The 27,100-nt window shown below is 42.1% G+C and overlaps 1 long non-coding RNA gene across 3 annotated transcripts in view; it reads right to left on the reverse strand.

Moving 5' to 3' along the window:
• Positions 1 to 5,628: 5,628 nt before the first annotated feature.
• The window catches only part of LOC103307508 (uncharacterized), a 278,579-nt gene continuing 257,107 nt past the window's right edge, over positions 5,629 to 27,100 (reverse strand). For all 3 annotated transcript variants that reach the window (XR_510005.3, XR_010591592.1, XR_010591591.1), the window contains 2 exons: positions 10,668 to 10,763; positions 5,629 to 8,654 (listed from right to left, as the gene is read on the reverse strand). This is a non-coding gene — a long non-coding RNA (uncharacterized LOC103307508). The remainder of the gene's footprint in view (positions 8,655 to 10,667; positions 10,764 to 27,100) is intronic.

Here is a 27,100-nt window from a genome sequence, read left to right on the forward strand (position 1 = left end):
GTGGTAGCACTGGTGTAAATGACTACACAGAGTCCAGGGTCAGGGATTTTATCTGTAGCTATTGACTCCTTAGTGCTGTAAGTACCTTAACAAAACAGTGGTTTATAAAGGTAAATTATTTCATCCAGTCAAAAATTACTTCAGTTTAAATAGCTACAAATATTCTTCCACTTTGTAAACTCAGAGCAGCGTTGTTTAGAAAATTACAGCATCTAAGAAATAAAAAGGAAGAATGGTTTTCTGTGTTTAGATACCAGTAAGAGAATGCAGAAGTTGCATCTCTACTAAAATATCCACCCCATCAGCTGGAAGAACATGAACTTTGCTTTGCTCGTCCAGAAGAGAGGTAAGGCAGTAGCAGTTGTAATACTATAAATATAGACATTTTTGACTTAAGTTTGAAAAATACAAAAATATTTTGTTTTTAGTATTTCAGGGTTTGCTTCTCTTAAAGAGGCAACCCAAACTAAAATTGTATAGTGTGTGTATTCTGATATGGTCCACATTCAGGAGTATATTTTGACCTTGACGGGGGGTTATTATTTTTTTGTCTGTGCATGAATATATGGCAAATTTTTCATTATCAGGAAGTGTGTGCATTCAAATCTTCGCCCATTAAAATGGGATGATTACACTAAGTCATCAAGAGCCTGCTTCTCCTCTCTTGAGGTCAATGGCAAAACTCCCATTAACTTAAATAAAAGTAGAATCAGGCCCCAACCTATTCAACTAGTATTACTCTGATCAATAGAGTGGCAAGCACCTAAAAAGAGGGAGGAAACTTTTTAGAGAATTCCCTCTATGGTATGGTTTAATTTTCTGTCTCTTCTTCCCCACAGCTCCTGCCACGTCCTCTCATTTAAGATTATGTGATGAGAAATCATCACATGCAAAATCACTTGTGTCCCAATTCTGATGCCCTTACTCACACTGACTTATACCTTAGCCTTTTTGTATTGCTATGGATGTCAAAGGGACTCCTCGCCCAGTAAAGAACTACTCATTGTGAGACAGGATGGCAGAAATCAGCCGTTGGTGAATATTTAGATTCCAATTGTATCTTAAAGTTTTGCTGAAGTGTAATCCACAGTTCATACTGATGTTTAACATCTATTTATTTTGAAGTAACACAAGTCACAGACCTATATAGGTCCTCAATAAATATCAGTGTCAAAGCTATGACAGCAAAGGACAGAGCTCAGTCCTACAGCCCTTATTCATACAGCTGCAGCGTGTTGGGATGTCATAGTAATCCTGGTTAATACCTACAGTAATGGTATAATGACAGTGCTGCATTTAGCTGTGTTTAGTATAGCTCTTGACATCTCCTGACTGCAGTGAAGTTTTGGAACACCACATTTTGATTTAGCTATTTTTTGCCATGTATACTGGCCAATACTTGTTTCAGTCAAAGAGTTTGCTAAATCAACAATTATATATTGTGCAAAACTGGGTATATATTACACACCAAAATAGCAAAGTAATGCTGCTTTCAGTCCTACAGTACACAAAGTGCAAAGCATCAGTAGATACAGTTAAATCATTTAACTGCTCATACTGTTGTTTTCACTGTCTGACCAATAGGGGTCTCCAGTGTATCACAGAACTATTTATACAATTTACTCATGATTATTTACAGTATACAGTATGTGGCCAGAGAGGGAGAGTGCAAAGGAGAGGCAGTGAGAGCGAGGGAAGGAGAAAGGGGATCTACAGTGGGTGCAGTCCCCAGACTGAAGTTATTTGCAGGAGTTAGAAGATTGCATCACAACTCTTACAAGGTGAAGCAAAGCAGAGTCTGTTGCAAGATTAGCTTTTGACTTAACACATACTGTGTGAATAAGTCTAAAGCATCCTCACACCCTTTGTGTATTTTGTTTATATCAGGCTGTTTTCTCTCATTTCCTATCCCCTATCTCTCATTTTTAAGGTACTATATTGACATGTAGACTTTTTGCTGGGAAAAGATGTGAGAAGTTCACTTGGGAGGGGACGGCAGGTGATGGTATTTTCAGACTGTGACAGGATGGAGACTTATGAACCTGTTATTTCATCCATCTGATATAGAGTGGGATAAAATAACATGATGTTCTTGTTTAGCTCTTTTCAATTGAAATAAGAAGTTTTATTTTCCAGCAGGATCAATCTGAACTAATGCACTATTATTCATCTATACACACAGGTAACACAGGAAGAGTGAAAATGCCATTTTGATTATTGTGGTCAGTATTAAATAATGGTGTTCAGTGCTCTTTTGTTAAATGAGTTAGGCATATGTAATTAGCTAGTTAATATTTAACACATATGGGAAGTTTGATCTCTGTTTTTGTTTTTGTTTTTTTTTGTTTAAACTATCCAAGGAGACAACTACCCCAAAAGCTTAGTGCATTTAAAAACTAGAATATAGCTCTAGAGTGTATGACAATGTACAGTGGTTGATGAGTTAGTTCTAGAGGCTTCTGAATTTTAATGATGTTGGAGATGATATTGTGTGTCCTTCAGCTTGTTAGAGTGACACTAGCACTCCATAAATCATAATACCTGTGTATTGTAAAATCAATACAAAAGTGCTATCTCAGCGCTAAAGCTTAATAAGTTTTTCAGTGCTCTAACAGCTTAAACTTTGCTGTAATACCATTGGACCTGTAGGTTAGGATCAGAGCATGCTTAATTTGCTTTGTAATAGAGACTTTTCTTTAATGAAGGACCGATTAGTAAAGCTTTGGTTGCCACTCTGGTGATCAGTTGGCAGAACAGCCTCTGCAATTAAACTCATGTATCTCTGTCCTGAAGCAAAAAAGCCAGCTTAAACAGTCAATAAATGTTAATCCAGTCAGAACCTGTCTGTGCCTTTGAAGACTGCCCATGAGGGGTTTTTCAAATCACATTTTTTCATCTTGTTTTAAATGTGGTGGTCCCCATAGAGTCAGTACATAGTGTACAAGGCCTCCCACTGTTCTGTAATAAGATCTGGCATGCTAACAACAATCTATACAGATCTGTCGTCTATAGGGCTGTTTGTCCCTCCCCTTTGCTGCCTGTCCATCTATTTACTAATGAGCAATTATAAAATTTCTGTTTTCACACAGGTATGAGGGGGGGAGAGTATTTGAAATATTTATACAAAATATGCTGGTGTCTATGTACAGGTTTTTTTCAGGACAGCATTTTCCTATCTACCAATGGCCCATATGACACACAGGAAAGCTTTTTAAATGATTATTTATTGTTAGTGCAATGAATGTCTCATATGGTATTTCTCAATGATGACGCATACATTTAAAAGCAAAGGATGCCTAGTACAAAGCACAGACAGTGAAGAGTGGAGCTTTCATGTAACTTTCCATAAAACAGGCAAACGAAAAAGCTGAATGCTCACTGGGCAGTTGCTGTCCTCTCTATGGTGTGCCTCATCTCAGACATTTCCAGGTATTTATGTGATTCTGTCTTTCATTCTCATCTACTTGCCTTTCCTTCATATGAAGTGCATGAAAAGCAGGGCAAGGCTGACAACTAAAGGTAAGGTTAGGATTAGCTTAAAGTTGGCCTGTAGACTAGGGGAGGGGGTAACGGGAAGAGGCAATTCCAAATATTTAAATACTTTCTGGTTGGCACAAGGCAACCTTTATAATATGCATTTGATTAAAATTATCTACCTATATTTATATACATGTAACTACATGTATAGTGAGACAAAAAGTGTTAACATTCACAGGAGGGTGTATTACAATTAGCTTAACCATAAGTAGCATCAGATTTATATTACTTTGTATAATTTAGCTTGTGCTCATCACCAGAGGAGTGAAAACTAGGAATCAGAAAAAGGAGAGTTTTATGAGCCAGTGTATCTAGTTTATATATATAAAATAGATTTGTTCAAAGACAATGGGCCAATTTCACCGCTGGTCTAAGGAGCTGACTTTCCCCTGACTTCAGTGGAGTTGCTCCTTCTTCCACCAGTGGTGAGTTGGGTATGTTCAAAATATATTAATTGATGGGGTGATGCATAAAAACTTTCTGGGCAATGTAATATGGCATAGTACAATGATGGAAAATTTCAAAAAAGGCAACCAGATATGCTGATTCCTGTGATGCTGCTTGTTATGGTATTTCCTCCTGGCTCTGAGGAGATTCCATGTCACCAATATATGTTTTATTTTAAGTGCCCTAGAAGTATTATAACAGAGGAACATTCCAAGTGGCAAAGATAGCAATTCAACATTATTATTAATATTAGAAGTATGAATATATATATATATATATCCTAAATATGGCCAGTTTAAAGTCGTTAGACTCTAGTGAGCAATAGCAACACAATTTGTTTTTTAAATCAGCCACTCAGTCTTCCCAGTTTTTTTAAAGCCACCCATACTCATGTGACACACCCAAAAGACAGAGCCCAACTATAGAATTGACATTTATGGTAAGTTACATGGTTGAAGGCTGGAATAAGTCAACGTAGTCGGGTTAGGTTGGGGCAGTGTGAAGACTATGATGGTCTGACTTGCACAAACTCAATAATGGTTTGAATCTGGGGCATGGGTAGAGAAACCTTCCTGTTGGTTATGCTATGACCCTGCCCTTCTCAGCATGTAATTTACACCAATTTGCAGTAGTCACTTGCACTGATTTATATCTTATGTTACCTCTGACTCTGGCTAATGTGTGATCTATCTCTGCTGTTCTCGAGTAAACAATGATCATTCTGGCCTAAATTTTGCCTTCTTCACAGCCATGTAACTCCAGTGAAGTCACTCCAGGCAGAATTTGGCCCATTCTCAGCCAAGCTGTGTGAGTTCTTGCTGAAATCATTGAGGATACTGCTGTGCAATCACAGAAGTAAAGGGCAGACAGCTATGCTGGGGCTTGAGCTGTTTAAAATATAGCATAAGGTTAGGGGAGAGGGAAAGGAATCAGTGTCTACCAAATGAAGTAGTACAGAAACAGAGATATGCCAACTGGATGAGAAATGTCTTCTATGGCAAACTATCAGCCCTGAGTTACGAATCCAAATATTCTCAGTAATAATCAGAAAAATCCATGTTGCACATCAATAGGGTGACCAGATAGCAAGGGTAAAAAATCGGGACAGGGAGTGGGGGGTAATAGATATCTATATAAGAAAAAGCCCCAAATATTGAGACTGTCCCTATAAAATTGGGACATCTGGTCACCCTACACATCAACAGCGTACAGACCCCACCTTATCTTTGGTGTCTTTCGGAAGTGGTCTGTCATCCCCTTCTCTTGTAGTTCTTCTTACACACTGTATTCCTTAATCCCTGCCACCACTGCACGGAGGCCCATTGTAGAGGGTTCCTCCAATTCAAGCAAAGGCCTTCATGCTACCTTCATTGCTCTTGCTTTAACAGCAATTCTGAAAAGCCTTCCGCTCCCCTGCTCAGCTATTCCCACTGATTGTCTGGGATTGACCAACATCCCAAGCTTCTGTGCAGCTGCTAATATCTTAAGAAAACCAAGTGATGCTCTTAGCTACCTCTCCGAAGCTCACCAACACCTAGCACCCCTATAGCTATCTGGCACCCTCTGAAGAGGGTGTAAGAAGGTATGGGAGGAAGTGAAAGCTACTGGCATCTGCAACAAAAGGCACTAGCATCTAAAAGGGGGTGGGACCAACAGTCTCATCGCACTGCACTGGCCAGCAGAGTTGACTGGGCACACAGAGGAGTGGGTGCAATAGCATTGTTCTCCCACACTCCCCAACACCCCACGGGTCTTCAGGCCTAACCCCCTCAGAGCTCGTTCAGAGGGCTGAACCTCTGCATTGCCCCCAGTGCAGGGCTGTGGTGATATGCCCTTACTGTAAAAAACCTGCATCTTCTTGTCTATTGTTGGCTTTAGTCAGATGCTAACACTCGAAGCTGGCGGTAATCAGTGCACTCACAAGACAGCAAAGAAGCAGAGTTTCAGTTTCAGCAAGTCACCACTACTTTGCAGAAAGAGGAAAGTGAGATTTCAAATAAATCTGCTTTCTTTTTTTCTTTGTTTTCCCCAAACCCATTGTTCAGGTCATTGATCAGGCTAGTGTATCATTAAGATGGAGAGTGGAAAACATGGAAAGCTAACATTTGAATGCATTCTTCTTTATCTTTCTGCTTAAGAGACCTGGGGATATTGTTGATAAATTACTCTTACAGCTGTTTAGGATTTATCTCAGGTAAGTATTAATAACGGAGTCCATTCCTCTAGTATTAAATGATTTCTTATTGAGTCCAGCTATTTAATACTCCTAATTTAACCTGACCCCTTCCCAATGGTGAAAATGGGGTACTTTCCCAAAGGCTGAAGAACTGCACAAAATTACTTTTCTTACAACTTTTAATTTTCTTCTGGATCAAGATTAGGTCCTTAGAGAGGTGGGCTGGTTCCATGTTTCAGGTATGAGCCTGGGACTCAGCAGTGCCGAGTTCAATCTTTGCTCCACCGCAGGTTTCCTTTGTGACCTTGGGCACGTTATAGAGTTTCTCTGGACCTCAGTTTTGCCTGTATAAAATGGGGCCAGTAGCACTGCCTTCCCTCACAAGTATTCTGAGGATCAGTATATTGTCAGGTGCTCAGATACAATGGAAAGGGGAGCCATATAAGTACCTCTTAGAACACAATGATGCTGTGTTTGGGGACTATAAGACATGGCTGTATCCTGAGGTAGTGCAAACCACAATAACTTGCAGGAAAACATTCACAAATGGTATTCCTGAATTATAACAAAGGAATGGTTAGTTTTTATTAATCTTTGTCATTTTCAAGTCAAATGGGACAATCACTTCTCCAGTTTCCTTGATCGACTTACAGATTTTACAAACTGGTAACGAATCAAGTCACTTTTCTTCCTTGGTGACAGCATCTAGTTTAGTCCTGAGATCTTAGAATGCAGGACTTGATCCCGCAGGCTGCTGAGCATTGTTGAAAGTAGAGCAGAAGGCCCCATCTAGGAAAACTTGACTGGAGGTGTTCACCACCTCACAAGATCTGACTGGTAGCATCGGGTAATGTGTACAGTACTCATCAATGGGCGAAAATATTCTAGTCCCACACTGAAGTAAGCTCTGGTGTGTCGGGGAAAGTGGGTGTGAGGATGGCCAGCAGTCAGACATGGCCAGGGCAGTGAATACAAATAATGTGGATAGCAGGGCTTCTCAAACTTCATTGCAACATCACAACCCCTTTCTAACAACAAAAATTACTACATGACCCCAGGAGGGGGGAATGAAGCCTGAGCCTGCCCGAGCTCCACTGCCCTGGGCAGGGGGGCCAAAGCCAAAACCCAAGGGCTTCAGCCCCAGATGGGGGGCCTGTAACCTGAGCCCCACCACCCAGGGCTGAAGCTTTCAGGCTTTGGCCCCGGGCGGTGAGGCTCGGGCTTTGTCCCCAGGTGGTGGGGCTCGGGCTTCAGCCCTGGACCCCAGCAATTCTAACGCCAGCTCTGGCAATCCCATTAAAATGGGGTCACGACTCACTTTGGGGTCCTGACCCACAGTTTGACAACTGCTAGGATAGAGATCCTTAGGGTTTTCAATTCCTTTGACTGCCCTCCTACTTGGCAATAGGCATGACTGAATTTAGAAGAAACTGATTGTAGAGGCAGCTAGGAAGATGGTGCCAACCAGCATAACCTTAGGACAAAAATCATCAGTGATTTTCAGAGCCTACTGATCAGTGTGCATTGGTTTACTTGGTTGATTTACGTGCACTGGTTGCTCATAGTCTTGAGGAAATCTTGGCAAGAAAAAGAGCTAGAAACTTACTTTTAAAGAAAATAAACGGTGGAACTAGATCCCGGGTGTCGGAAGGGATAAGGGGGAGCCAGGCTTCGTGGGTCCAAAGTCCAGCTCTACATGAGAGCCAGACAGTGATGGAGAATAGCTTCCAAGGGTTCTGAGCAAACAACAAATCTCACAGCCAGCTCCGAAGGGCTTCATGAAGTGTGCTGGGTACAGTGTTCTTGCCTGCACATCAGTCCTTGGCTTAGTCACGGTACAGAAAGTGAAGTAACGAAGCAACGAAGCACCATGCTCAAGAAGCCTCGTGGTAGCTCAGAGCTGTTCTCCCTGTCTTAAACCTTACCCACCCCTTGGAGGAACAAGCCCATGATGAATGGACATGGGAATTTTTTTTCAGGCTGATAATTGGTTATTCTATAATATTAATTTTAATCCTCAACTGTTCATTGATTGACGAATACTGGAAGTGGATTGTTCGTTTTCTTCATGACACTTATGCTGAAGAATGATTTTAGGAATATGTTAGTGTCTATTGATGGTCTGTTCCTCTCCCTATGTGTCTTTGAAGTACTTCCCTTAAGTGGCTGCTACTGGGGACAGCAGTATTGGGTTTCCGGGACTGATTTTTTGACCTGCATATGTTTAATAATCAATTTGTGAAAAAATTAAATTTATTTTAAAATGCCTAAACTAGAAGGAAAAATTAGGGGGGAAAATCAATCAACAAAGCTAAAAAATGGTAGAATGATGAAAGCCCTACTGAGGAAAAAGAGGTGAAGGAAATGACATCAATTTTACTACCATCCCTTCTGATTTCTTTCCAAATACTTCCACTTCTGTCTGTGTGCTGCAGTTGTACATGGAAATAAGTGTGGTGAGTCTCAGAGCACCTTGCCTGGATCATGGCAGACACTGAAACAGAAGCATTTGCAAGCATTAATAAAAGCCCTGCTGCTATTCAACTGGCTTCAACCTATGCAGATATAATAAGCAGATTTTTGACATGATACATTGTGTCCATCCATAATATGGAAGTATTAATAAGCAGATCTGTACCATAGAACATTGTTAGACTGCCTTTGGTTTGATCCATAATAGAGGCCTAACAAGGGTTGACATTAATACTGTTATATGCAAAGCTGGAGAGGACCCCAGGCACTTTCTCCTTTTACATGTTTAGTGCATTGTTGGATGCACTCTCCAGGAGTACATGGAGGCATTATATATATTAGGCACAATCACCCCAAGCCCCTGTAAGGGCTCGGTGGCTGCATGCCAACCCCCTTATTCAGCGCAGTCCATTATGGATCCAATGATGTTGCCAATGAAGTCCATGGGAGTTTTCCCACTTAACAGAATCAGGATCAAGCCCTGTGAAAGAACGTCAACATGCTTGTGCAGTTCCTTGCTTTCCAAGTATCAGTAATTCAGACAGTTTAATTTAAAATAAAAAAACGTATCACCAGCCTGACAGCTGCATATCTATTTCTTTATATATGTGCATTTAACGATTAACCATTTTTGTAAGAAACTGACAAAGAAAGTAAGATTAAAAATGTATTAATTTTATTACTGTCTTCTAAGAACTGACAAAACTGATTGTAATGACATTTTGTATTTAAAAAACAATCAACAAACCACACACACAAATACACATGCACAGACCCCTTGCTGCTGGGGTGAACCCTTGCGTGCCAAGTTTCAGCCTGAAGCTAATTTTTACAGCCACATTATAAACCCCTGAAAAGAGGGTTTTATTGTGGAAATGTTGACAGAACCCTAGCGGTGCTACTGGCTGCCTCTCTAATTAGTCTGACAAACAGAATGGTATATTTTGCAATATGTGGTGTGTTCCATTGCCCTGATATTGCTGGTTTGTGCCAGAACTACAGGCTTAATTCGATATTTCATCCTCTGTCACTGTTTTGTAAAGACTATCTTTGACTCTTTTAAGCATCAATCTTCATTGCTCCTTTCAATTATATGAATTTTAAAAGATGCTGTTTGGATTTGTTTTGGTGACAGTGCAGGAGTTCCTGGGGTGCTCAGTCTACTTTGAAGAAAATATGAAGCCCATATGGGGTTTTTAACGTGTTTTCCAGAGACTAGTTTTAGCATCTCTTTAAATTCCTTCAATAAAATACTGACTTGAACAGGAATAAGAGCGTTTGGTGGTAATGTTTACAGAGAAACACCCTGCCAGGGGACAAATGTAAATAAAAGAAAGGCACTAAGCATTTTACTTGTGTTCTCCCTCCCTCACCACTTCCTGTCTGCCAGACCTTCCCCCAGTTGTTTGTATCTACCTATTCTGAGGGGTACATGTTTGTTACCCCTATTTCCTATTTATGCACAGTATGACCAAAATGGCAGAGGCCATTCTATCTGCCTCGTGTGCTGCAAGTTCGCACTGGGAGGGAGCAATGTTATCTCTGCATTTGTGAAGGTTCCATGCCTTTCGGATCTTTCGCTCACATTTCATCTACATGTTTCTGTCTAGTGTCTTGCTTTAATTTCTCTTTGCTTAGCCGAAGCACTCTCCTTTTTTTTACATAAAATAACCACATCCAGTGACATACTTATCCCAGGCATAACTTAGCCCCATTGACTTTAGTGTTACTGCTTATGAGAGACACATTAAGGGTTTTGCTGGACTGAAGCCTCAACTATTTGTTTTTTCCTGCTACCTATACCCATAGCCTCATGGAGGTGCTCTATATTTATGGGTGCTGTATAATTACAAAAGATTGTTGTTTGCTGCTATTATGATCTGCCCTGATCTGTGCATGGCGGGCAGAAATATATCAGAGCAATCCAGGGTTCTAGGCATACCATGACAGAGTCTCCCTGGCTCCACCCCAACGGAGCTGGAGCACAGAGCCCAGAGAAGCAGGAGTGATAGCAGGGGAGACTCCCAGTACTTACCCCAGCAGCCAGGGCGTAATTGCTTTGGTGGGAGAGTCAGGCCTGTTGCTCGCTTCTCTTCCTGCCACATGTAGAGTGGATCCTGGAGTTAACATCCTATAGAGAGGCATGTGACAGTTAGTAGCTCTTAGACCTACTGTTACAGGCTGTTTGCAGACTCAGGCAGACAACATTGCTGCCAGGAACACGCTGGTCACATTTTCAACATTTTCTTTGCAACCAAAAGGGGGCTAGAAACTTGCTTTTGTTTTTAAGTTGAAGTTGAGATTTTGGTGTTATCACACAACTCCAGGGCAAGGGCCTGGTAGTGTCCATGCCTTCATCTGGCTCTCATGGAGGGGACCCTCTGCACATAGATCACACCTTGCCTGCATAGAACAAATGTTCAGTTGCTTCTGCAGCAGAATCCTCCCTCCCCATGGAGTGCATGGAGAAGGAGGGAAGAGGTAATAGCAAAAATGGGTACACTGAAGATGGAGACAGGATGAAGGGATGTACTCAGCCCAATGAAATTAAGCATGGAAAGGTAATGCAGCTCCAGGCTCTATTATCTTTCTGTAATGGAGACCCACAGACTGCTGGAATCTGGACAACAGACTCCATCAGAGCAAGGCTGCTACAGAACAGAAATAAATCTAAGGGAACCTCAGAACTGGCTCATAAGAAGCGTGTCTCTACACAGATGGCCTCCTGCCAGGTGGCTGGATTCTGTACAGAGTCTGGGCAATCCACAGGGTTTGTGGTGAGCCTGATGCCTGTTCTGAAGGGCGGCACCTCCATCCCCTCCTGCCCCCAAATCTGCTGCATGGAATGATTAGGGATAAATTTCCACCAGGAGATCCTTGCAGACATATTCTCCAATTTAATTTTATCCCCTAGGTTTTATCCTGGGAGATGGAGATGATCACGGCTGTCATTTGGCCACATCTTCTATTCCTTGCTCAATTTTTACATCGTCTTTAGCAAATCTTCCATTGACTTCCATGGTAGTTTTGCCTGAGTAAAAACAGAAGGCCAAATTCTTCTGTCCACTCCCTGGAGTAACTTACTGCTTTCAGTTCTTGTCTCATTTACGCTGGTAAATCGAGAGTACATCCAATGATTGTAATAGAGTTAGTTCAAATTTACACGAGTGTAATGGAGAGCAACATTCGGCTCTGAGTAAGGATTGTTTGTTCTGGCCCAATATTAATAAAGCTTCAGTAACTGATTTGAGTATATTATAGGCTCTTAAAGTGCTTATAAAGCCATTAATAATTAAGGAATACATATATTTATAATGTCAACAGAAATTCTTAATTTGGCACATTAACATAAGTAAAATTAAGTAATTACTAGACTCTCTCTCTCTGTCTTTTAAAAAAAGTATTTTGGATTGCACAGATTGTTCCTGGGACAGGCTTTGCATCCATAGGTGGCTTTTACTGCAATCTGCATTGTAATGTTTGGCTTTGGGAGAATAAATCAGATGACAATGAGAAATTACAATCTGTTCTTCCCTTTTTGGTCTCTGCTGTATACTCCCATCCCTTTTCAGGGAACACCTTTGCCTGGTACTTGATGGTACCTGCAATGGCTCCAGCAGTGAATTTAGTATGTCTGATGAAATTACATTAAAGCACAGTAGCAGATATCTTCCACAAAGTCTTGACAGTGCTAACCCTGACTGCACTGTTTTGTGCTTGTTCAGCAATGCAAGGTCTCAAATTCTTTTTTTTTTTTGGTTTGTATTCTATTTTCTGCCTCCTATGCAGGAGGCAACCTCTCAGGAGTGACCTGATGGGCTGGCGCCCTGAGATTTGACTCAACCAATCTGACCCAACCAGCAGTACTTAGAATTAGATCGCAGTCTCTTGAGTGCATTAAGATCTACAACCTACAGCCCCATTAGTATGTTGAGCCACTAGACTGGCCCTGATTGAAATTACAGTTTTGATGATCTGACCTTCAAATCTATTAATAAAATAGAAAACTACCTACCCAGTTGTCCTTTTTGCTGCTGTGTAGCACAGTGGCACAGCTGCTAGGGAACACAATTTTTAACTTGCCTGCAGAGCACAGTACAAAAGCTGGTCACTAAAACTATTATATGGCCTGATTTTCATGTACTTGAGGGTCTTCACATGGCTCTTACACTGCCAGAGTGATGTCAAAGGGCCACAGCTATATGAGAAACAAACCCAAGCATTGCTTTACTGGGTGGTCAGTAGCACATTGATTGTTCACTCAAGTCAGCATGTTAATTTTCAACTACACCAAAAGTCACATTTCTTATGTCCACATTGTAACATGTTCTCTTGCAAAACACACTTAAATTATATAGACACACTGGATGCCTGACAAATACCACATTACTATGGTATTCTTTAGAGACTGGAGGTGGAAGGACTGACATTGGGAGTGGGTATGTGTTTCCAAAGGGTGAGGTAATTGTCACAAAGGAGAAGAACTGTTTTCTCTTTTATTTCAATCTGAGCTTTAGGAATATACTGCATGATCTCAGTGTTAAACACTTATGCAGCAGTTGTGTCCTGTGACACCTCAGATGGGAAAAACATCCTTTTATTTATAGAAAATAAATTATTCCTAAATCATGTGTACCATCAGTACCTGTCAAGTGGAAAGGTCAAATCTATACCTGGTGTAAGTAGGAGAAATGCCATTTAAATAATCAACAAAGTTACTTTACACCTGTTTATCTCAGGTCTGAATTTGGCTCTGCCTCTCAACAACCAGGAACAGGGTAACACCCAAGATAGCAGCTTTCAAGCAAACAGCCCACAAGATCCTTTTTCAAGTAGGAGAAGAAAAGAATCGTTTTTATGTTTAGTTTCTGCATGAAAAACAAACTAACAAAAGCACAATCCTGACAAACAAAAAATCCCCCCAACTCACACCAACAAAAATAAGTAAACATTGCCAAGTTATTAAGTTGCTTTCTGAAATCCAGGGTGAAACAGATAGACATGTACATAATAAGAACATAAGAATGGCCAAACTGGGTCAGACAAATGGTTAATCTAGCCTGGTATCCAGTCCTCTGACAGAGGTTGGTGCCAGATGCTTCAGGGGACGTGAACAGAACAGGGCAATTTTGCATGGTCCATCCACTGTCGTCCTGTCCTAGCTTCTGGCAGTCAGTGGTTAAGGGACAGCCAGAGCATGGGGTTGTATCCCTGACCATTTTGGCTAATAACCATTTATGGACCTATCCTTCACGAACTTATCTCATTTGTTTTAACCCTCTTATACTTTTTGGCTTTCACAACATCCCATGGCAATCGGTTCCACAGGTTAACTGTGCGCTGTGTGAAGAATGATTTCGTTTTGTTTTAAACCTGCTGCCTATTAATTTCATCGGGTGACCCCTAGTTCTTGTGTTATGTGAAGGGGAATAATACTCCCCTATTCACTGTCTGCACACCTTTCATGGTTTTATAGACTTCTATCATATCCCCCCTTAGTCACCTCTTTTCTAAGATGAAATGTCCCAGTCTTTTTAATCTCTTCTTGTACGGAACCTGTTCCGTACCCCTGAGCATTTTCATTGCCCTTCTCTGCACCTTTTCCAATTCTAATAGATCTTTGTGGAGATGGGGATGATCAGAACTGCACATAGTATTCAAAGTGTGGACATATCAAGGATTTATATAGTGGCATTGTGATATTTTCTGGTTTATTATCTATCCCTTTCCTAATGGCTCGTAGCATTCTGTTAGCTTTTTGGAGTGCCACTGCACATTGAATGGATGTGTTCAGAGAACTATCCACAATTGACTCCAAGATCTCTTTCTTGAGTGGCAACAGTTAATTTACACCCCATCCGTTTGTATGTATAGTTGGATTATTTTTCCCAATATGTATTACTTTGCATTTATCAACGTTGAATTTCATCTGCAATTTTGTCACTTTAATAAGATCCCCCTGTAACTCTTTGTAAGCAGCTTTGGACTTAACTATCTTCAGTAATTTTGTATCATCTGCAAAGTTTTGCCTCCTCACTGATCTCTCCCTTTTCCAGATCATTTATGAATATACTGAAAGGCTCAGGTCCCAGTACAGATCCTTGGGGGAACCTGCTGTTTATCTCTCTCTATTGTGAAAACCGACCATTTATTCCTACCCTGCATTTCCTACCTTTTGACCAGTTACTGATTCATCAGAGGACCTTCCTTCTTATCCCTTGACTACTTAGTTTGCTTAAAAGCCTTTGGTGATGGATCTTGTCACAGGCTTTCTGAAAGACCAAGTCTAAATAAACTGAAATTATATTAAATGTTAATAATTCAGAAGGCTGATAAAATAAAGAGAAAATATATAGGTCCATGGAAAAGAGTTTGTGCTGTATTAAATAATCCAGTTCATAATTGGATCTTATTAATTAAACATTTTCATTATTAAAACCAAAATATATGGTTTTTCAAGAGACTTGGCAAGTGCCTTTACTGCATTGTAAAAAATTATTGAATCGTACTCTATAAATCTAATAGCTATCTAGATTTTGAAGGTGTGTTTGCACACACATGTGTATACACTTATCTGTATAATTTTGAGCAGCAAAGTTTTTCCCCAAATTACTGATGAGCAAACCTCAGAAACTACAGCAGTTCTGATTTTGTTCGGATAAGACTCTAGAGGTTGAAACTTAATGTATCCAAACGTCTTCGGTCTGGAAATCTCATAAGAACAGACTTTGTTGCAAGATTTCTAGTAATTCCTGAATTCAGTCATGTGGAAATGCGCAATAAGCAGGTTTCCCATGATATTTCTTCTTCCAGATGTTTAAACTAGTAATAAATAGCAATTACAATAATAAGCATCTTTAGCACCATATATTATCAAAGCACATTAAAAACCATCTACTAATTATTAACTAAGAAGTAAAGAGGTACCTGAAACATTTTAATATATCAACAAAATAGTTAACCAAACGCGTTTGAAACTTAATAATAAATCAGCTTCCATTAGATTAGTTTTGAACAAAGGTTCAGCTTGGCTTTATTTGATTCCAACTGATCACGTGCACCCTCTGATAAAGAGTTGGCAGGCAAACCTTCTAGGTTTCTGATGTTTGCCTATTACACACTCTTCTTGGTGAGCCTAAACCATTTGCCTGGCAGGTTTGCCATGAGGAGTTTATGTATGAAAGAAAAAAACAATTCTGAAGATAATATAAAATGGTGGAGCATTTAAATTACTTCATATATCAATTGAGTTATTTATTCCAAATATATCATCTAGCACAAGTTTACAGTGGGCTCAGTCATGTTGTATTGATAAAAGCCTCAGTAAAAGGGCTTTGCTCCAATAAAACATGCTAACAAGAGGGGCAATGAGAAGGAATCCGCAACTCCAACATGTGCTCCACAGCAGCCACCGGCTATTTCTGGATAAGAGGGGGCATAGTGAACTTGGCCTGTTGCTTCCCTCAGCCACTGATTTTTGCCGTGGTGGATTTGTGTGATGTGGGAACCTATTGACAGTGTCCCTACATCCTTAACACCATACTTCCCTCTCACCCCTTTGCAGAGTTCTGTCAGGTGGAATCTCCATTGCTCGACTCTCCAGTGCCATGAGAATTTCTATGTTATGCTCTAGCGCACTCTAAAGTGGGTTTGGTTTTGGACCTATATTACAAACTCATTTTGCCGGTGGTTTTGGATTGGTTGTTTGTGTCTGAGTGTAGGATGGGAAAAAGAAAGGGGAAAATCAAGAGAGGGCAAAAATGGAGCATGGAGAGATCACCAAAGTAAACAATGAAGGGCAAGGGGCGGTCCCTCCTCCACAACACTTAGCAATTAAAAAAAAACGGTTTATAGAAATTTTGTAGGTAGGGTGAACTTCTGGCATGACCTGCATGGGAGCATTAAGTGTGTAAGGGGACACAGGTCCCTTTTACCCTGATTGCACACATTCAACAGACAGACAGAATATCTAGGGAGGGCCCAATAGCATTCAGCAGCCCCAAGGACATATCTAAGGCTCCATTTTCCCCTGCACTAGTGTCCAGAAGCAGATATGAGAGGGGAGCACAAGCTACACCTTTCTGAGGCAATGGCATGGAACTTTGCTGAGCTGCTCTCCTAAGCCTTCCTCAGCCATTTTCCCTGTCTTTGCCCACGCAGGCAGAGTTGTTCATGGAGCCTCTGCTACAGCTCTGCCCTCAGTCCCTTTGCTGCTCTATATCTTCATATCTACCGCCTGAGTCTGACAGAACAGGCAGCGTGAGCACAGCACGAGAATAAAACATCTCTTTAAAATACTCTAAAGTTTTGTTCTTGGAGGTTTATTTTCCATGCATACTGACATCACTCACACACAGCAAGAGAAGTTTGTGAGCCTAAAATTAAAGCAAAGCAGAACATTTATATGCCTTTTCTTTTTTTCTTGAAAACAGTTTGGTTTTATTCCTGAGACATCTCAGGAAGAGAGAGCGCCGTAAAAATTGTATGCGTCCGTTAGAATGTTGAAACCAGCTAAATGCAGTACTCTGTATTAGGAGTGTATGAAATAACCAGTTAGGCGCACCTCTAGTTCCAAAACCAAATAAAACCCAAGAAGCTAGTGAGAGCCACAGCTCCAGCATTTGATGCAGATATAGTGACTGCCAGGAAATCTACAGGAGAAATTCCACCATGCACTGTATTAGGTTCAGGGCCGGCTCTGGCTTTTTGGCCGCCCCAAGCAAAAAAAATACAAAAATGGGGCAGCCAGAACGGCAAAGCAAAAAAACCCCCCCAAAAACCAAAAAACCTGCGGCGCGGCCGGAGCACGGGTGCAGGGGAACTGGCGGGCGGGGGGGTGGGTGGGGAGGGAGCGGGCGGGAGAGAGAGAGAAGGGGGCAGCGACGGCTACAGCAGGGGCGCTGCCACGCGGCCCCTCCCGCTGCGCCGCCTCCTGCCACGAGGGCTCCGCTCCGGTCGGTGTGGAGGGAAGGAAGAGGACTGCCCTGCAGGGTGCTCTGGTTCTCCGCGCCGCCGCCCCCTACAGGGCGGCCGGAGTGGAACAAAAAAAAAAAAGCGGCCGTGCCGCCCTAGGATTGGGCAGAATGCCGCCTCGAACAATCTGCCGCCCCAAGCATCAGCTTGCTCAGCTGGTGCCTGGAGCCGGCCCTGATTAGGTTGTGCAAACTGCACACACAACTCTGCACTGGGGGGGGGGGAGTGCAGAGCACTGAGGATATTTTTCTCAAGAAGCCACAATCTCTCTCTCAGTTCTCAGGGCCTGAACCAAAGCCTACTAAGTCAATGGGAGTCTTTTCATTGTTCTTTAGATCAGGCCCTGAATGGACAGGGGGACTGTGCAGGTTCCACCACCCTTCAAGATGGTGCAGTCTGCTCCCTGCAGTGGGCAAGACCTGCTCTATAAATCCTAAGTGGTGGGGACTGGGAGGGCAGAGCCCCATGCTCTCCTGTCGCATTCCTGCCTATCTGGGGAAAGATGCATCCCTAGGGGCACACTGAAGAAATAGTTTGTAACCACGGTCACAGAAAAGCATTTGGACTGAGTGGAAGTGTAGCCTTCCTCCCAAGGTTTATCCCTGAGTTTTATCATCACTGATAATGGAGTCAATAACAGCAGTGAGTTTAGTGAAACAGACACAGCTTCAGATCTCAGTGCAATAGTAGAAGACACCTGTTTAGAGTTTAAAAACCATGGGCAATGGAGCACTGATATGTACATTTGTAGGGGATTATCCATGGATTCACATTCTTGCAGTATGAATCCATGTGGGTTCATTATTTCATCCTTCACTTAGCCATTGGTGCTCTAGCCTGACAGCACAAAGTAAGCCTATGCCTATGAACTACATATCGTCTATCAAATTAAGGAGTTCTAGCCCCTAACTGGATGCATGGCAACCTGGGAGGAAGAGCACATGAAACTATCATGATTCTGCTTCTTATGAAGAACAGTGTGTTGGGGTCATAAAAAATTATCAATTAAAAAAAAAAGGAATAGACAGTGGGAGACAAATTCTGTTCTCAGTTACATGGGTGTAAATCTCTACAATATGATGAGCTTCATTAGTGTTATGCTAGATTTGCATAATCAAGATCAGAATTGGGCCCAAAGTTTATTGACCTTTCTGATGGAACTGGGTATATGACTAGGCAAATAAAATGCCCTAAAAGAAAAGGGTGTGTCTGAGAAACCTCCCAGCCACCGGGACTGCAAGGAACATGTCAAATATTCAAGTCTGTCATAAAATCTACGAAATTAGACAAAGATAAGAGGACTGGTATCCAAATGGCTGGCAGTGAGGGGGGAGAAAAGCACAAACCATTAGAGGTAGTGACCTGATTCTGATTTCACCTATGTTGGTGTAAATCAGGCTTATTTCCACTTGCTTCCCTGGAGTTGCTCCTGATTTCACCTACTTTGGTGTAAATCAGGAGCAACTTCAAGGAAGCAAGTGGAAATAAGCCAGTGTCGAAGTGATGTAAGGTGGAGATGAAGCAGACCCTCTCTCTTCAATACAATCCTGTTGGTCATCTCAAGTGACAAATTTCCCATAGTTTTGGTCTTAATAATTAAATATGAACCAAGTCACCCAATTGCAACCCACACTCCAGGAAAAGAACACAGCACAGAATAATGATACTGATGTCACTGTTCTGGCAAGCAAACGTGACAGGAGCAGGCTCAGATCTCCTTTTCTAATGGACTCCTCTATACGGGTTATTTTTTAGCTTTATTCATGAAGCTGAACTGAATGAATGAACTGAAAGGGAAGTATCAAGTGGCTTGCTAGGGGACTGACAAAATGTGACAGAAGTTATTCATTCATGAGAGCAACAACACAAATAGATAGCATAAAGCCCTTATCATCTGCACAGAGGTATGTAACATGATCAAGATAGAGTAATTCTACAATTGCAGAAAAATACTTGTATGGCAATAAAACTATAAATCCAAGAAATGCTGAAGAAATGAGAAAAGGCCATGAACAAAATTTGCCAAAGATATGGGGTAGAAGTTTCAGAAGTGCCTAAGTGACCTATTCCAATTGACTTTCAATGGGCTTTGGGCTCCGGAGTCACTTAGACTATTTGAAAATGTTACCCGTTGGGCCATCCTCAACTGGGGTAAGTCAGGCCTGCTGATTTACCACTGAGAACTCAGCCCATTGTTTCATAATTGGGTTGCACACTGTCTAAAGTACATACTAATACCTATAGACTGATTCTCCCTTACTTTACACCTTGTGTTGTCATTAACCCCAGTGCAGAATGAGTGCTAAGTGAACGTAAAATCCCATCACTCTGATTGGTAGAGTTTTCTGCCCATTTGGCATTCACATTAGGCCTGTGTAAATGACCACCCAAGGTCATTCTAATCCCAATTTAAGCAACAGTCAGAAAGACTCATCAAAATATACTCTCATTGATGATTAGTGGCAGATTCATTACCCAATAAGTGAGATGGGAAAGGACAAATGTTTAAGCACTCTATTTTCCTGCTGTTTCTTCATTCAAATTCAAACACAAATGTTCCGAAGAGCTTACTGAAAATATGCCTAACCCATATACTGTTCTTTTAAGCTCTTTAAAAAGTCTTGTAAGAGGTCTCAAAGATGTTAGCCAACCTGTTATATGTAGTGAATCCTGGCAGAACAGAACAGCCCAGCAGTAGCTCCAAATGAAGAATATACAATAAGTTATCTCAAATGCTAAGCAACTTCCCCTTGTTTATCATGTATACAAAGCACCAATGTCTGGAGACTTCCTTCCGGAAGTACTGCACTATATGCAGTATTAGTCACAACATAACAAGTCTGAGTTCTGTCATTGCAACTGCATCTTTCCTCAGGTGATAAAGCATAAGTAAGCAGAGATGGAAGAGGCTGTCCAAAGAAATAAGAATATCCACTGGTTCACCAAAAAGGATAGGGTAATAGTGTGAAGAAGTTAATAGGTGCCACAAAAGAACTCTTCATAAGCATGTAATTCAGTGTACGGACTGTGGGTCAAATTCTGGCTCAATGGAGTTAAGCTAATTAATATCATCTGAGGATGGAGTGTGCAAACCCTGAGGAGATTGGACAGGCCTGTGACCAGGGCGGACCCGGAGAACAGAAGGGTGTGCTGTCTCCCGGGCGCAAAGATACGCGATGTGGACCTGCGGTTGAAAAGGATCCTAAAAGGAGCAGGTAAGAACCCTTGATAATCCTTCATGTGGGAACGAATGACACGGCTAGGTTCTCGTTAGAGAGGATCAAGGGAGATTATGCCAGGCTGGGGAAGACGCTCAAGGAGATAGAGGCTCAGATTATCTTTAGTGGGATTCTGCCCGTTCCGAGGGAAGGGCAGCAAAGGGCTGATAGGATTGTGAGAATAAATAGTTGGCTAAGGGAGTGGTGCTATAAGGAGGGCTTTGGGATGTATGGCCACTGGGAGGCTTTCGGGGACAGACACCTGTTCTCGCGGGATGGGCTTCACCTGAGTAGGGAAGGAAATAGACTTCTGGGAGGGAGGCTGGCTCATCTAATCAAAAGAGCTTTAAACTAGGAAGTTTGGGGAGACGGTTGGGAGATGCACAGTTAATCTCCACGCCAGATTCCAGTATGGAAAAGGTGAGTAAAAGGAGAGGAGACATAGCCGGGGAGATGAGATTGGACATAGGAAGGACAGGGGGGACGGACACAAGGAGGCCCACAACATATAGTGCTGCTAATGGAGATGGGCTAAACGACATACATTAGGGTGTTTATACACCAATGCCAGAAGCCTAGGTAATAAAATGGAGGAATTGGAGCTCTTGGTCCAGGAACTGAAACCGGATATCGTAGGAATAACGGAAACGTGGTGGAATGGTAGTCAAGACTGGAACACAGGTATGGAGGGGTATGCGCTGTTTAGGAAAGACCGGAACAAAGGTAAAGGTGGGGGGGTGGCCTTGTATGTCAATAGTGAAATAAACTGTAAAGAAATAATAGTGGATGGATTAGATAACACAGAGTCTGTCTGGGCAATACTCACACTGGGTAATAGGACTACTAGAGCCTCTCCGGAGATAGTGCTTGGAGTGTGCTATAGACCGCCGGGATCGACCCAGGATATGGATAAGGAACTATTTAATGTGTTTAGCAAAGTAATTACTAACAGAAACTGTGTAATTATGGGGGACTTTAACTTCCCGGATATAGATTGGGGAACAAATGCTAGTAGCAATAACAGGGCTCAGATGTTCCTAGAAGTGCTTGCTGATCAATTCCTCCATCAAGTGGTAACTGAACCGACGAGGGGGGAGGCCATTTTAGATTTGATTCTGGCAAGTAGTGAGGACCTTGTTGAGGAAGTGGTAGTAGGGGACAATTTGGGCTCCAGTGATCATGAGCTAATTCGGTTTAAAATACATGGAAGGAGTAACAGAATTAAATCAAAGACTAGGGTTTATAATTTTAAAAAGGCCAATTTTAACAAACTAAGGGGACTGGTAAGGGAAGTGGACTGGGCAAACGTATTAATGGATTTAAAAGCAGAAGAAGCCTGGGATTACTTTAAGTTAAAGATGCATGAGCTGTCAGAGGCCTGTATTCCAAAAAAGGGAAAAAGATTACTAAGCAAGAGATTTAGACGGAGCTGGATGAGCGACCGACTCAAAGGGGCGATTAGGAAAAAACAGAAAGCGTATAAAGAGTGGAAGAGGGGAGGGATCAGTAAGGAAATGTACCTAAGTGAAGTCAGAGAATGTAGAGATAGAGTGAGAAAGGCCAAAGGCCGTGTAGAGTTGGACCTAGCAAGGGGAATTAAAAGCAATAGTAAGAGGTTTTACAGCCACATAAATAGGAAGAAAGCAAAGAAAGAAGAAGTGGGACCGCTGAAGTCTATTGCCGGAGAGGAGATTAAAGACAATCTAGGCATGGCGCAATATCTTAATGAATATTTTGCATCGGTGTTTAATGAGGCCAATGAAGGTATTAGGGATACTAGCACCACTATAGAGGGGCATTCGGGATGGGGGATTACCGTATCCGAGGTGGAAACAAACCTTGAACGCCTTAATGGGGCTAAGTCGGGAGGACCGGACGATCTACATCCGAGAATATTGAAGGAATTGGCGCGGGAAATAGCAGGCCCGTTAGCGATAATATTTAATGAATCTGTAAACTCGGGGGTGGTCCCGTTAGACTGGAGAATAGCTAATGTGGTTCCTATTTTCAAGAAAGGGAAAAAAAGTGATCCGGGTAACTACAGGCCTGTTAGTCTAACATCTGTAGTGTGCAAGGTGTTAGAGAAAATTCTGAAAGAGAAACTAGTTGAGGACCTGGAGGGTAGTGGCAATTGCGATAAATTACAACATGGTTTTACGAAGGGCAGATCGTGCCAAACGAATCTGATCTCCTTCTTTGAGAAAGTAACGGATTTATTAGATAAGGGAAATGCGGTGGACCTAATATACCTGGATTTCAGTAAAGCGTTTGATACTGTACCCCATGAGGAATTATTGGTTAAACTGAAAAACATGGGGATCGATATGAAAATCCAGAAGTGGATAAGGAATTGGTTACTGGGGAGAATGCAGCGGGTTGTATTAAAGGGTGAACTGTTGGGTTGGAGGGAGGTTACTAGTGGAGTGCCTCAAGGTTCGGTTTTGGGACCCATTTTATTTAATCTATTTATAACTGACCTCGGAACCGATTGCAGGAGTGGGCTGATAAAATTTGCGGATGATACGAAGGTGGGAGGCGTTGTAAATTCGGAGGAGGACAGGGATATCCTGCAGGGAGACTTGAATGAGCTTGTGAATTGGAGTATCAGAAATAAGATGAAATTTAATAGTGAAAAGTGTAAGGTGATGCATTTGGGGATGACTAATAACAATTTTAGTTACAAGATGGGGACGCATTGGTTAGAAGTAACGGAAGAGGAGAAGGACCTAGGGGTTCTTGTAGACCGCAGGATGACTATGAGTCGACAATGTGACGTGGCGGTGAAAAAAGCCAATGCTGTCTTGGGATGCATTAGGCGAGGTATATCTAGTAGGGATAAGGAGGTCCTGCTTCCGTTGTACAAGGCGCTGGTGAGACCTCATTTGGAGTACTGTGTGCAGTTCTGGTCTCCCATGTTTAAAAAAGATGAACTCAAACTGGAACGGGAGCAGAGAAGGGCCACTAGGATGATCAGAGGAATGGAAAAGCTGTCGTACGAAAGGAGACTAGAGGAGCTTGGGTTGTTTAGTCTGACAAAGCGAAGGCTGAGAGGGGATATGATTGCTATCTTTAAATATATTAGAGGTATTAATACAAGGGAGGGAGAAGAATTATTCCAGCTTAGTACTAACGTGGATACCAGAACGAATGGATACAAACTGGCCGTGGGGAAGTTCAGACTTGAAATTAGACGAAGGTTTCTGACCGTCAGAGGGGTGAAATATTGGAACGGCCTACCGAGGGAAACGGTGGGGGCGACGGACCTGTCTGGTTTTAAGATAAAGTTAGATAAGTTTATGGAGGGAATGGTTTAATGGTAAAACATAGTAGTCAAGGAAAGCCAAGCAATGGTGGGTAAATAGTATAATGGCTAACGGGGTCGGGCTGGAGACTCTTGCCTATATGCTCGGGGTCTTACTGATCGCCACATTTGGGGTCGGGAAGGAATTTTCCTCCAGGGCAGATTGGCTGAGCCTCTGGAGGTTTTTCGCCTTCCTCCGCAGCATGGGGCAGGGATCTCTAGCAGGAGGGTCTCTGCCGATTGCAGTCACTAAAAACAGGATTGGGGACTTCAACAGCAGAGACCAGGGAAGGGGTAGGGACGGTTTTATGGCCTGCAGCATGCAGGGGGTCAGACCAGATGATCATAATGGTCCCTTCTGACCTTAAAGTCTATGAGTCTATGAGATATTTATTATGTGCACCCTTATTCTAATCAGAAGCAGCCACATGCAGTTGCTCTGCACAAATTATTTCTTCTAGGGATAATAAATGACCTGCACATGTGGGCAGGGGCCACTGCTCGGTCAGGCTCTGAAAGTGCATGAACAGAAGGACCATTCTAAACAGCTGTGTGTGGCTACAGCTATGCAGAAAATGTATACTGTGGAATCTTTGTGGGGTTTGGAAGTGACCAGTATTGGGGCAGACACCAAAGCAATTAAGCATGTGCTAATTCAGAAAAACACTTAAGCATTTGCTTAACTTTTAAGCACATGCTAAGTCCCATTGACTTCAATGGGACCTAAATAAGTTTGTGCTTGAAGTTAAGCATATGCTTAAGCTCTTTGCTGCAAAGGGATGGACTGCTGAATGGAGGCCCCGGTGTCCCCACATTCAGCCTGATGGGCATGAATTTTCTGGCAAACAACAATGAGCAGTGCATGGCCAGGATTTTGGCTCATAAATTGCAAACATTTGCATCCAGTTTACATAAAAACATATCAGCAACCTCAATCAGATGCATATTCCAACTGTATGTTAAACATGAATGACCCTTTACATATAATTAAATACTAGTCTGCTCTGATTTTGATTGACAATGTTTCTCTGTTGCTGTATGTAAACTGAGAGCAGATTCTGTGTCCCTACATCATCCTGATGTGAAACCTGAATGACTGTGCAGTTAACTGAGGCGCAAGGAGGTGACATGACTTTCTCAAGGTTACACAGTGCATCTGTGGAAGAACTGGGTGTGAAACCCAGGAATCCTGTGCATTAGCCACAATCCATCCTTTCCCTATGTGTACGTGCCGTGTTTTCTACACTTCCCTCTGCTGCAGTCCATTTCCCTCTCCTAGCTCCTGTGGTCTTCACCGTTCTCTCCTTTTCTGGCCACAAACACTTCTCTGGACCCATCCCCACTTTCCACTGCCATCTTCCTGCAATGGGTCAATCTTCCCCCCACCCCTTCCTTTCTCTCCCTAGACTTCTTTGTAACCACTTTGGTGCTGCCTCCCTTATGTCATAGCTCCTTCTGAGAGGTGGGGCATGCTGATGCTCAGGGCAAGAAAATAACAATGTTTAATTCCTCCCTATGTTTTGCTCCACTGTGTTCCACTAAGGCCATGTCTACACTACAGACCTTACGGTGGCACAGCTGTACCGATGCAGCTGCACTGCTATAAGATCTCTCGTGTAGCTGCTCTATGCCAATGGGAGAGAGCTCTCCTCTCAACATAATTAAACTACCCCAACGAGCTACGGTAACTATGTTGGTGGGAGACTCCCACCGACATAGCCCTGTGCACACTATCACTTATGCTGGCGAAATTTACGTCGCTCAGGGGTATGTTTTTTCACACCCCTGAGCGACACAATATTTTCCAACATAAGTAGTAGTGTAGACATGGCCTAATAGTTACAAAGGAGGTGAGGGACCAGTGAGAAGGGGAGAGAGGAGGAAGCATTGGCTGCCTGTTCAGGAGCTTTAGAATTTGAGAGTAACCTCCAGTAGCCAGGAGGAATAGCTGACGCAAGTATCGCCAACCCCAACCATTCAAAAATCATGAGCCACCACACCCTTAAATTATGAGATTCTAAATACTAGTAGACGCTGTGTGTTTTAGATTTGCTGTCTGGTTGTTAGGTTACACTCAAGTCAGTCACATTTTCAAGCTTTGCTCTGCAACCCTGAAGGCTAGAACCTTGGTTTATTTTTTAAATATGAAAGCTGAGAAGGGGAATGCTGGCTGCCAGCAGGTCGGCTTATGAGGGTCATTTCAGAGTGATGGCAGGAGCAAATGTGTGACTTCCACTGCAGATGTCAGACTCACAATCAACTCATGAGTACTGGCAACATTGTTGTATGCTTTTGTGTGTATGTTGCTTGTTTGAACAGGATTTGGTCGATGGGTGAGTATGATAATATGTATACAATAGCACCACTAATCTCAAGATGTCACGTGCGTATACACCCACCCCAGAAACCTTGCTCATCTTAACACAAGGAGTTCATTTACTCCAAATGAGGAATACCTGTGTGTGACTCACGAGGCAGAATTGGCCTGTAAAATGCATGAACCTGTGCAGTATATGGGGGGGCATACATCTTTAGAGGAAAATCTTTTAATTTAATAATAGTCAATTTTGAGCACCTGGGAACAGTCTTTCAATGATTTAATTAAAAATATTTTAAAACAAGTACACCTTTAAACAGAATTATTTTATACAGCACTAAGTTTTTTTTTTTTAATTACATTTTGTCTATGAACAATTTATATGGGTTTTAGAGGAACAAAAAAACAAAAGGAAGCAAATAGTAATACAGAACATTTAAAATAATTCCACAAGACCCATGTCAATTGGATATTTGTTACCTCTTGTAGTTCAGAGAGACTGTTATAATTTATGTTGAAGCTATGTTGGTTTTCTGTGGCAGGTTTTGTACATAAGAGCTAGTTTTTGGATCTTATTAGCTCAGGGCAAAAAGTCATGCTTTGGAGCAGTTGCCCCAGCAGGAGGATAAAAGATGATGGTTGGTAATTACATCAGTTTT

The sequence above is a fragment of the Chrysemys picta genome, chromosome 11 (assembly GCF_011386835.1).
Source record: "Chrysemys picta bellii isolate R12L10 chromosome 11, ASM1138683v2, whole genome shotgun sequence".
Classification (NCBI taxonomy): Eukaryota; Metazoa; Chordata; order Testudines; family Emydidae; genus Chrysemys; species Chrysemys picta.